General features: G+C 40.9%; 1 protein-coding gene across 2 annotated transcripts in view; it reads left to right on the top strand.

The window, feature by feature from the left end:
• Nucleotides 1–12,261, top strand: part of LOC109888917 (membrane-associated guanylate kinase, WW and PDZ domain-containing protein 2) — a 260,612-nt gene that overhangs the window by 30,847 nt on the left and 217,504 nt on the right. The window lies entirely within an intron of this gene.

Below are 12,261 nucleotides of genomic sequence, written 5' to 3'. Positions count from 1 at the left end.
GCCAGTAATTGCCGGCTTTTGGCCGATTTAAAACTAAATAAATAGAAAAGCCAATAAATAAAATTGGTGCTGGCCAATTGTCTGTGAGAAGAAGAAAATATCCCATTGCGAAATAATGCTTTTTAGCCTATTCACTGATGGAAATACCAGTCGATGTAAATACATTTGACTGGTTATGCTTATCGGTCTATAGGTTAATTTACATAGTTTTACGGAATTAAATTGTCGCGTGTGTACAGTTTTCTTTATGTATCTTATTAGCACCCGTACAGCATACAGATACAGAGCCTTTGAGCGGAAAATCTGTCTGACAGCGCCAGAGCTGCTACTACAGCATCTCAAATAGCAAATGCATAGACAACGGCTTCATCAGCAGGCTTCATCAGTGCTTCACACACCACTTTGCAATGAGTAGGAAGTAGTATGTATTTTGAAAATATATACTTAATTGTAGCCTAGCCAAAATCAGAACATATCCGTGGAGGCAATAATATATAATACTGGCAAGTCGCTCATCGAGGGGGTTGAGCTCCTGTGTCCCCTTTCCCCCGCCTGTGGCACAAACACTTGTGTCTGTGTAAGGCTATGCGCCTTTTGGCCTCCACTTTTATGTCGGATCACGTCTTTCTTTTTTTTCTTTTTTTCTGAAAGGGCCCGACCTGAGCCAGCACCAAACAATATTTTTTTTCTTGCTTCAACCTTTCCCTACAATAACTTTCATTTCACACTGGGATTATTATAATTTTTTCTGCCTTTCTGTCGGGATTTGCCGTCATTGTCGTAATACAGTCACTATGGTTAGGTGCGTTTCACTGACTATTTATAGGAAACTATGGGCGTTAAAAAGGGTGGGACAAGACGCTCGCTCACGTACGCCAAATTTCGAGTTGATTGTGATTTATAAAGGGAAACCGGCGTGGAACGTGCGTGTGCACTGTGTTATAAATCAGAATATTTTTAAGCACTTTCTATGTTTTGTCCGTACGCCACCTTTTGACGTAAACCCACCACTCTGTTTTATAAATGAGGCCCCTAGTCTTGCCCTTCTTCACTCGGGTTGAGAGTTTCAGAGGGTCTTACCATTTTCAGCTGTGTAGCCACCGCTCCACGCTGTCTGGTCTTGTAGTTTTTTTTCACCATTTCAACGTGTGGGCCACAGCCTCGCATTCTCTGGTCTAATGTAAATTTCATTAGTTATTCCTTTTAACTTCTTAAGGCACTCTGGCCTTGGAAGGCGTTCTGTCATGTTGACACAAACTCTAAGCTCACTTGGGCGTGGCTACTGACTGGGAACAAGTTTGCATAAAATATTATTCTCATTTAGAAGCCTAAAATCACATTTTTATATTGTATTAACATCCTACTGGGTAGGAACATCACAGCTAGAATGTGTTTCCTTCCTAAGTTACAGTTTTTACGTTATATTTCAACATACCAATTTTAATGACATCACAAAATGGACAAACATTTTCCATATTCCATCTCTCATCATTCCCAACATTCGGATGTTGAAATATGTTGGCCCAGTGTTCATTGTTTGATGTTGAAGTTTTTGGTGACCACTCTTCTGTAACACCCATACATTCAATTCTCCCTACTAGAGACCAAGAAAGTGAATGTTCTCTCTAAAATGTGTGACCGGCTGTTAAGTCATAAAACCGGCTCAACCCCCCGGTTGGGTCTGGCTATCTGTCAGCCATTGCCAGTTGATCTGGCACCTTTGATCCTCACCAAGGAGAGAGAGTCATGACACTTGTGATGCATTGATGCTTCCTTTGTGGTGCATTGATGCTACCTTTGATGTGTTGCCACTATGTTTATGCTACTTTGCTTCTATGTTTGCTCTTATGTGCCGGTGTGTGGAAGCGATGACACAGAAGAGATTGTTTAATATGCTTTCCCAACTGCAAAGCACTAAGCCTTACTCTGTCTTTTCTCTTTCTCTCTATTCCTTGTCTCTTCTCTTTCTATCCCTTTCTAGTTTCGCTCTCATCCCTCGACATCTCTCTGTTTGTTCCCTCTAGCCTTTTCTTAGTCTCTCTATTCCCTCTCTCTTATTAATTGTTCTCTCTTTCCCTTGGTTCTCTCCATTCTGTTCCTCTCCCGTCATTTCCTTCAAGCAGTCTTCTCTCATTCTACTCTGTCACGGCTGGGAAACAAGACCTACTCTCGCTTTCACTCCTTATCTCTCTCCCTGTATCTCTTTCTTCCTCATTCTATCTCTCCCTCCATGCCCCCTAAGCCTCTTCTCCAGAGCTGTAAGGATCTAATGCCAGCAGAGAGAGTGACAGGGTGTGCATCCCAAATGGCACCCTATTTCCTATGTTGTGCACTACTTTTGACCAGGGTCTGTAGTGCACTGTATCTGAAATAGGGTCCAATTTGGGGCACTCCCCAGGTTGAAGTAACAGTTACTGGCTGCATAGTTCTGCACATCCTGTAGCGTGGAGACTCTCAATGCATTGGGCATGAGGATGTATAGAAAACACATACAGAAATATGTGTTTACTGTGCTGTCACAATGCATATTGTTGTCTCCAAAAAGGCCATTTTCATTTCAACATTAATGAACACAGCATAACGGAAATTCATAATTTTACTATGTTCTGGGTCAGACGTCACTAAACAATTGCTGTTTTTCCCAACAACCAAAAAACCTATAAATTGGAGTTACGAGTTTTGCACATATTATACAGTATATGGCGATTACATGGCTTTCTTATCATTGATTATCATTGAGCAGGCCAAGTCTGAAGCAGTAAGTGGATCACCATTTTTGCTTTAATTCTCCATTAATTGACAATAATTTAATATTATTTTATCATGTGAATCATTTATAAATGATTTACTAAAACATGACAATGGTTGCAATTGCTATTAATATAATAATTAACTTCGTTACCTTACCTTCCAGTCGCACACCCAGGGCTGCAGCCACCCCTAAACTTTCCGTTATGTGTAGTTATGAGTAGAGAACAAGGTCAACACTTGATCTGAATTAAAACCCGCTGCTTCGCTCATTCACCCTTTGGCCCGCCGCATACCGATGCGCGCATAGCCAAATTACCCTGTCTCATTAAATCTATAGACTGATCTGTTTGTGCGTGGATCCATTTATACTTTAAGTGTGGCTATTCTGTGTTGAGGGGTTAACAAAGAAATAGGTATTCCTTTTTGCTTAATTTAGAGTTTAAAAAAAAACCTTCTAGGGCAGGCGTTCCGCTAGCGGAACCCCTCGGCAACATTCCGCTGAAAAGGATATTCAAAAAAATTTTTTTTAAATATGTAACTTTCACACATTTAAGTACATTTTTTGATTTTTTTTCTCAAAATTATCTAAAAATTCCAACTTTGATTGGAATTGGGTGCATAACTAATTTGGGCATCCACCGAAGGTACTCATAATGACAGAAATCATATTTAGATTATGGTAATGAATCTTAACAGAACATGCAACTCATGTAATGAAGCAGCCAATAAAATGTTTGCCTAATTGCAATTCGCGGGAAAACACAATTCTAAACAGTGCACCTGGGAAAATGCCATGATAAACAAGGCACCTGATAGATGGTCCATATGTGACAGAGATTGTAGTGACTTTGAATGAAGGGGAATCTAAAGTTGCAACAACTAGGATGCATTGCTAACATAACTGGGATGGTGCCTTTTGGCTTCTGGGCAACGACAGAAATTTGATATGTTAACCAAAAGAACAGAAGAGAAATGGTCCAATAGGGAAGTAAATGGAAATACATTTGTCGATAGAGAAATAAATAAAATCATTCATAATAGTTAGCCACAGAGAAGTCAAGGATCATTAGCTTCATAATTTTTACAAATTGTTGCTGTGGATTATTTTTAATCACATGTAGGTCTATGCCTATTTGGGAAGCCTGCAATTTGGGCGTTGTGCGTGGCAATAGGCCTAGCTGATTATTGAGTTGCGGCTACCAGTTAAAAGCATGTGTGAAGATAATGTGTCTTATGTATAATTTTCATTATTGAGACAAGAAGAAGGTAGGGGTCTGTAGCAAAGATATAGGCGAGTTTCTCTCCAGAATAGCTCAGCTGTTTCATTGTGTGAATTGTTTGTCCTTTACTATTTTAAATCAATTCCCCATTACATATGTTACTAGTAGTTCATGTACCATTAATCCCTGTCATGTTAATGCATGTATTAATGAGCTATTTATACCGTTCCCATTCTCGGAGTGGAAAAGTTTTTTGTAGAGTTCATAACCTGCTATGCTTCTGAGAAACAAGTTTTTTCACAACCATTTTTTCATTGACTTTCATTTGGAGTGCTCCATGTGAGCAATGAGCATGTGTCTGGTTTCTCTGTCCTGATAATGTTGGGGGAATGCGCACCCCTGAGCACACATAGAAGTCCCTGCGCTGCTCTGCATTGGAAAGATAATATAAATTCAGCAAAAAAAGAAATAAATTGCTGAATTTATATTATCTTTCCAATGCAGAGCAGGGCAGGGACTTCTATGTGTGCTCAGGGGCGCGCATTCCCCCTGTCTTTCAAAAATAATTCGTAAAAATCCAAATAACTTCACAGATCTTCATTGTAAGGATGTAAACACTGTTTCCCATGCTTGTTCAATGAACCATAAACAATTAATGAACATGCACCTGTGGAACGGTAGTTAAAGTTAAGACACTAAAAGCTTACAGACAGTAGGCAATTAAGGTCACAGTTATGAAAACTTAGGACACTAAAGAGGCCTTTCTACTGACTCAGGGTCCCTGCTCATCTGCATGAACTTGCCTTAGGCATGCTGCAAGGAGGCATGAGGACTGCAGATGTGGCCAGGGCAATAAATTGCAATGTCTGTACTGTGAGACGCCCAAGACAGCGCTACAGGGAGACAGGACAGACAGCTGATCGTCCTCACAGTGGCAGACCACGTGTAACAACACCTGCACAGGATCGGTACATACAAACATCACACCTGCGGGACAGGTACAGGCAGGCAACAACAACTGCGCGAGTTACACCAGGAATGCACAATCCCTCCATCAGTGCTCAGACTATCCGCAATAGGCTGAGGGAGGCTGGACTGAGGGCTTGTAGGCCTGTTGTAAGGCAGGTCCTCACCAGACATAACCAGCAAAAACGTTGCCTATGGGCACAAACCCACCGTCGCTGGGCTATCAAAAGTGCTCTACACCAACGAGTCGCGGTTTTGTCTCACCAGGGGTGATGGTGGGATTCCCATTTGTCGTCAAAGGAATGAGCGTTACACCGAGGCCTGTACTCTGGAGCGGGATCTATTTGGATATGGGGGTCCATCACGGTCTGGGGCGGCGTGTCACAGCATCATCGGACTGAGCTTGTTGTCATTGCAGGCAATCAACGCTGTACGTTATAGGGAAGACATCCTCCTCCCTCATGTGGTACCCTTTCTGCAGGCTCATCCTGACATGACCCTCCAGCATTACAATGCCACCAGCCATACTGCTTGTTCTATGCATGATTTCCTGCAAGACAGGAATGTCAGTGTTCTGCCATGGCCAGCGAAGAGCACAGATCTCAATCCCATTGAGCACGTCTGGGACCTGTTGGATCGGAAGGTGAGGGCTAGGGCCATTCCCCCCAGAAATGTCCGGGAACTTGCCGGAGTCTTCGTGGAAGAGTGGGATAACATCTCACAGCATGAACTGGCAAATCTGGTTCAGTGCAGTACTTAATGCAGATGCAGTGCAGTACTTAATGCAGCTGGTGGCCACACCAGATACTGACTGTTACATTTGATTTTGACCCCCCCCCCCCATTTTGATCAGGGGCACATTATTCCATGTCTGTGGAACTTGTTCAGTTTGTCTCGGTTGTTGAATCTTGTTTATGTTCATACAAATATGTACACATGTTAAGTTTGCTGAAAATAAACACAGTTGACAGTGACAGGACATTTCTTTTTTTGCTGAGTTTATTAAATCTATAGTTAATCGGTGTAAGCTATTAGATTTTTTTACAACAATCTCCCCCTATAGGCCAACTATTAGCTTATAGGCAATGAGTACCATGCTCTCATTTCTTTATCTGCGAAAGTAGCACAGTGTATCAATGTTTCCGTAAGGCATATGCTGGTGATCTCACATTAGTTTACTTTAAAATGTAATAATTTTCATTCAGATTTTTATGATTAACCATGTGACAATGATAAAAAAATGTATGTTATTATGGAAATTAAACTGTTCTACGAAAATGTGCATATGAAAATCATAACTGGTGCGCAGAACGGTAGCAATGGTAGGATAAATTGTAAACTTGCCCAAACTTGAAACTGACATGCGGCCTATAAAGTCTTTTATAAAATTATTGCCTCCACATTTCCATGGTCGGATTTTGCCTGTAGGCTACTTTAAAGCAAGTTAAGACATGCCTATATGAAATAAAACTTTCAGGTTTCAAACAATTAATTATGTTTTCAAAATGCATACTTCCTCCAGCTCTCATTGATGGGTGACTCGCTGATAGCCTCTTCCCTGCACTTGAATTGTGAATGGAGGCACGTTTCTATTACCAGTTGAGAAATAAAAATAGCAGCTCTTCTTAATTGTGCACCAAAACTGTTTTTAACATGCAATTGCATTTAGAATTGTGGCACAATGAATGTGCTTACAAAAGCATGTTTTACTCCAGTAGCAACCAGCCGAGGAGCTGTAGAAGAAATCTCGCTCAAAATAGGCTCTGTATGCTGTGTGATTGTGATTGATGTGTTGGATAAATAAAATGCATGATGACAAATGAAAATACACACAGGCCAATTTAATTCCATAAAATGATGCAAATGAACCTATAGCATGATGGTCAAATATATTTATATCAACTGGTATTTCCATCAATTTATAAAAAGCATTATTTTGCAATGGTATTTTTTTCTCATGGTCATTTTGGCCAGCAGCAGTTGTATTTATTGGTTTAGAATGTTGATGAGAAATGTAACCCTTTCCACTTTCTGGAGGACCAAATTTGGAAATCAGCTGAGTGGAATTAGAGTATGATAGCTAAGGAGATGGATAAAATTCTGGCGTTTGATTTCAAATATGCAGACAGAGTTTTTTTAAATTTATTTTTAATTTATTTCACCTTTATTTAACCAGGTAGGCTAGTTGAGAACAAGTTCTCATTTGCAACTGCGACCTGGCCAAGATAAAGCAGTGTGAACAGACAACAACACAGAGTTACACATGGAGTAAACAATAAACAAGTCAATAACATAGTAGAAAAAAAGAATATATGTACATTGTGTGCAAAAGGCATGTAGGCAATAAATAGGCCATAGGAGTGAATAATTACAATTTAGCAGATTAACAATGGAGTGATCAGATGAACATGTGCAGGTAGAGATACTGGTGTGCAAAAGAGCAGAAAAGTAAATTAAATAAACAGTATGGGGATGAGGTAGGTAAATTGGGTGGGCTATATACCGATGGACTATGTACAGCTGCAGGGATCGGTTAGCTGCTCAGATAGCAGATGTTTAAAGTTGGTGAGGGAGATAACATTTTTGCAATTCGTTCCAGTCGCAGGCAGCAGAGAACTGGAAGGAAAGGCCAAATGAGGTTTTGGCTTTAGGGATGATCAGTGAGATACACCTGCTGGAGCGCGTGCTACGGGTGGGTGTTACCATCGTGACCAGTGAACTGAGATAAGGCAGAGCTTTACCTAGCATAGACTTGTAGATGACCTGGAGCCAGTGGGTCTGGTGACGAACATGTAGCGAGAGCCAGCCGACTAGAGCATACAGGTCGTAGTGGTGGGTGGTATAAGGTGCTTTAGTAACAAAACGGATGGAGCGTCCAGTGTGCGCTCTGAACGCTCCGAGAATGAAACGCTCTGAACTTATGAACGGACAATCTGACAATGCTCTGAGTTTACGAACACATTCTGGCACTCGAGATTGAATTTATGAACACACCCGTAGTGTAAACCAGCCTTTAGTCTTGAAATCTTTGGTTGTTTAGTACATGACCTCACATGTGAATCCTTAAAGAGCTGGGTGGGGCTAAAGCTTAGGGTGACGGTGTGAACGATGCTGAATGGGTGTAGACAAAGAAAATCTCTCCAGTAGGTGTACCAAAACTTTCAAGGGCCATTTACCGTAATTTCCGGACTATAAGCCGCTACTTTATTCCCACACTTTGAACCTCGCGGTTTATACAATGACGCGGCTAATTTATGGATTTTTCCCGCTTTCATAAGATTCATGCTGCCAAAAAACTGAGCACCGTCACATAATGTGACGTAAATCGAGCGCTCGTAAATCGAGCGCACACAAATTTTGTCACCCTCATCATGGCAAAGACACAGAGAAATGCATATGATGCAGCTTTCAAGTTGAAGGCGATCGATCTGGCTGTTGGAAAAGGAAATAGAGCTGCTGCATGGGAGCTTGGCGTTGGAAACAGCAGCGTGAGGAACTGACTCAGTGCAAAAAGAAAACAAAAGCTTTCAGAGGGAAGAAAAGCAGATGGCCCAAAGTATTTGCAGCCACTCGACATCAGTGCAAATCGTGCATTTACGGTGGCGCTCCTTGTTCAGTGGGAGGCTTGGATGACAAGTGGGGAGAAATCCTTCACTAAAACGGGCCGCAGGCGAAGAGCATCTTATGGTCAAGTCTGCCAGTGGGTCCTGACAGCGTGGAGCATCGTCAAAAAATCCACTATCATCAACGGGTTTCGAAAGGCTGGACTGCTGCGTGTTGAAGGGGCAGCATGAGCTCAGCGGGGTAAAAGTGACGAGAGCCGACAATGAAAACGATCCAACATCGGATGAAGCAATTCTGAGGCTATTCAACTCCAACACCGAAGGAGATGACTTCAGTGGTTTCAGTGCACAGGAGGAGGAAGATAGTGACCAATGACTTTCTTGTTAGGCTACTGTTTTAATTTTTGTTACAAGCCGTGTTTCGTTAAAGCCTATTTATTTTTGTTACAACGCCGTGTTTCGTTTAAAGGCTGTGTAAAGTTAATTTGTTTCAATGTACCGGTAGGCACCTGCGGCTTATAGACATGTGTGGCTTAGTTATGTACAAAATACATATTTTTTTATAATTCAGTGGGTGCGGTTTATATTCAGGTGCGCTTAATAGTCCAGTAATTACGGTACTCAAAAGTGAGGTTACAAGTTGATCAACTTTCAAAGCAGAATTACTTTCCATTGTTACTCCACTGTAGTGTATAATGTACAATTTTCTAGCTCTGAGTCTACTTTTATTCAATATAATTAACACAATTTCAAATTTTGCTACTGTGACGGCCCTGAATTTTTCTGAACCGTCTCAGTTCTTCTCCTTCCAATAAGGGCGCTTTCCCTTTAATTCCCAATTAAATAGCCAGCATCAGCTGCGCAAAAGTGGGGTTGTGATGGAGACGTGAATGAGGATGTGTTCAACCCTCAGTTCCGAAGCTTCTCTATTCCGTTTGTTTTGTTGCCGTTAAACGTGTGTTTTGTAGGCTAATAGAGTTTACCCAGGATCGGATCCCCTCTTTGCGTCCGTGGACTACACCTCTCCGTTCTTCGTGGCCTTTCTCCGCTGGAGATCTGTTGACGGATTAGATTGTCTGATGTTTTGATGTGATGTATACTGTAATGATTTATGTAGTTAGTTGTAGTTGAGGACTTAGTAAGAGTTGATGCGCTTTAAAGTTCTGTGGTAAAATAATTGTTATATTGATTGTATGTTTAATACTGGGTTTACGCTACACGGAATGAACGGACAAACATTGCGTGACTAAGGTCACGGGAGTTCCCTGAACTCCTTTACCGGGCTGGACTCTTTTTAGGCCCGAGGTACAGGACATTTCTGGAGGAACCAGAACTCATTGTGATATTATTATATGTGTGTGTAATCATTGATGTTGCTAATACAACCCACGCAAAAGAATATAGTTGTTTTTGAAGTTCTTTCCAATGTTTTAAGGGTTTATTTCCATCCTGACTTTTACATACGTCCTTTGTATTGGTGTAGACTTGACGGACCAGATGGGACTCATTCCCTCCCAAACCAAAAGGAGAAAGCAATGTTTTCTCTGGTAGGCACAACCTACCTGGCACCCTTATAAATAATAACCTCAAGTCAAAACCGTTACACTATATTTGACCAAGCGGGTCAGTCACATTTTGCATTGGCGGAAAAAAATATATACACAACCAGTCAAAAGTTTTAGAACACCTACTCATTCAAGGGTTTATCTTCATTTTGACTATTTTCTACATTGTAGAATAATAGTGAAGATATCAAAACTATGAAATAACACAGTTTTGAAATAGTTCCCACATGCTGAGCTCTTGTTGGCTGCTATTCCTTCACTCTGCGGTCCATCTCATCCCAAACCATTTATTTGGTTTGATGTCGGGTGATTGTGGAGGCCAGGTCATCTGATGCAGCACTCCATCACTCTCCTTCTTGGTCAAATAGCCCTTAAACAACCTGGAGGTGTGTTGGGTCATTGTCCTGTTGAAAAACTAAGCGCAAACCAGATTGGATGGCGTATCGCTGCAGAATGCTGTGGTAGCCATGCTGGCTAAGTGTGCCTTGAATTCTAAATAAATATATCACACACAGTGTCACCAGCAAAGCACCCCCATACCATCACACCTCTTCCATGCTTCACGGTAGGAACCATACATGCAGAGATCATCCATTCACATACTCTGCATCTCACAAATGTATGGAGGTTGGAACCATAAATCTCCATGTCTTAAAAGTAATGTTGGACTGTTGTATCTCTTTGCTTATTTGAGCTGTTACTTGAATTCTGTAAAGCATTTATTTGGGCTGCAATTTCTGAGTCTGGTAACTCTAAGGAACTTATCCTCTTCAGCAGATGTAACTCTGGGTCTTTTTTTCCGGGGGCGGTCCTCATGAGAGCCAGTTTCATCATAGCGCTTGATGGTTATTTCAACTGCACTTTTCCGTATTGACTGACCTTCATATCTTAAAGTTATGATGGACTGTCGTTTCTCTTTGATTATTTGAGCTGTTCTTGCCATAATATGGACTTGGTATTTTACCAAATAGGTGCTATCTTCTGTATACCACCCCTACCTTGTCACAACACAACTGATTGGCTCAAAAGCATTAAGAAGGAAAGAAATCCCACAGATTGACTTTTAACAAGGCACACCTGTTAATTGAAATGCATCCCAGGTGACTTCCTCATGAAGCTGGTTGAGAGAATGCCAAAATATATTTTGATTTATTTAACCATTTTTTGGTTACTACATGATTCCATATGTGTTATTTCATAGTTTTGATGTCTTCACTATAATTCTACAATGTAAAAAATAGTAAAAATAAAGAAAAACCCTGGAATAACGAGGTGTGTCCAAACTTTTGACTGGTACTGTATATCCAATAAAATGTATGATATCAATTGAACCATTGAACAAATACAAATAAAACAGCTAGATAATGTATTTTTATTAAACAAATGGTTAGTAGGAGAGGCAATATGGACAATTCTGGCTTAAAAAAAAGATTTATGTTGTGCAGATGAGAGCCAAGTGAACCGAATCACACATAGTTGTGACAGCTAAGGTGGACACTATCACTGTGTTTTTGCCACTCATGCTCGACCCATTGACTATAATATATTATGGTGTATATATAATATATTAGATGCCTACCAATATTTGTTATTTCTTGAGTAGGCTGCTATTTTACTTGAAATACTGTATAATCCTGGGTGGGGAAAATTCGTCACGTTACTAGTTTCCATCGCCGACACTGTGTTAGGCTCCAGCTGGCCAGTGGCACTGTACCTTAGGTCGGCAGGCACCTCGATACAATATGGTGCACTGGTCAGTCGCATCGGCTTTAGCGGCTCGTGAGTACAGCCCACAATGCGGTTTATGTGTAAAATGCTGCCCGTCAATCCAAAATAAAATAGGGGTAATCTTTTGAACTGCTAGAATGGTGGAAACATAATGGTCACGAATCTGTGGTCAGTGTATTCTCTATGGCACTAATAGGCTGCGATACAGCCTATAGTCTCACTATTCTCTGGTTGATGTTTTTCTAGGTCACACTGCTAGATATTTACGAGCAATTTAGAACAGAACAAAATTGCTTTTGTCAACTTGATCCAGCCAGCTAGCTAGCTAGCAAACGTTAGCCAGCTATCTAGCTAGGCGGTTAAATTCAATGTTGGCTAGCAATAAATATGCTTATAGAGAAGGCAAGATACCTACCAAGCAGCTGCTGAAAAACTTCTTCCACTTCATAACCGCTTCAAGAAATATTT

This window comes from Oncorhynchus kisutch, linkage group LG4 (assembly GCF_002021735.2).
Source record: "Oncorhynchus kisutch isolate 150728-3 linkage group LG4, Okis_V2, whole genome shotgun sequence".
NCBI lineage: Eukaryota > Metazoa > Chordata > Actinopteri > Salmoniformes > Salmonidae > Oncorhynchus > Oncorhynchus kisutch.
Note: the sequence above shows the minus strand (reverse complement) of the source record. Positions and strands in the feature narration are given on the sequence as shown.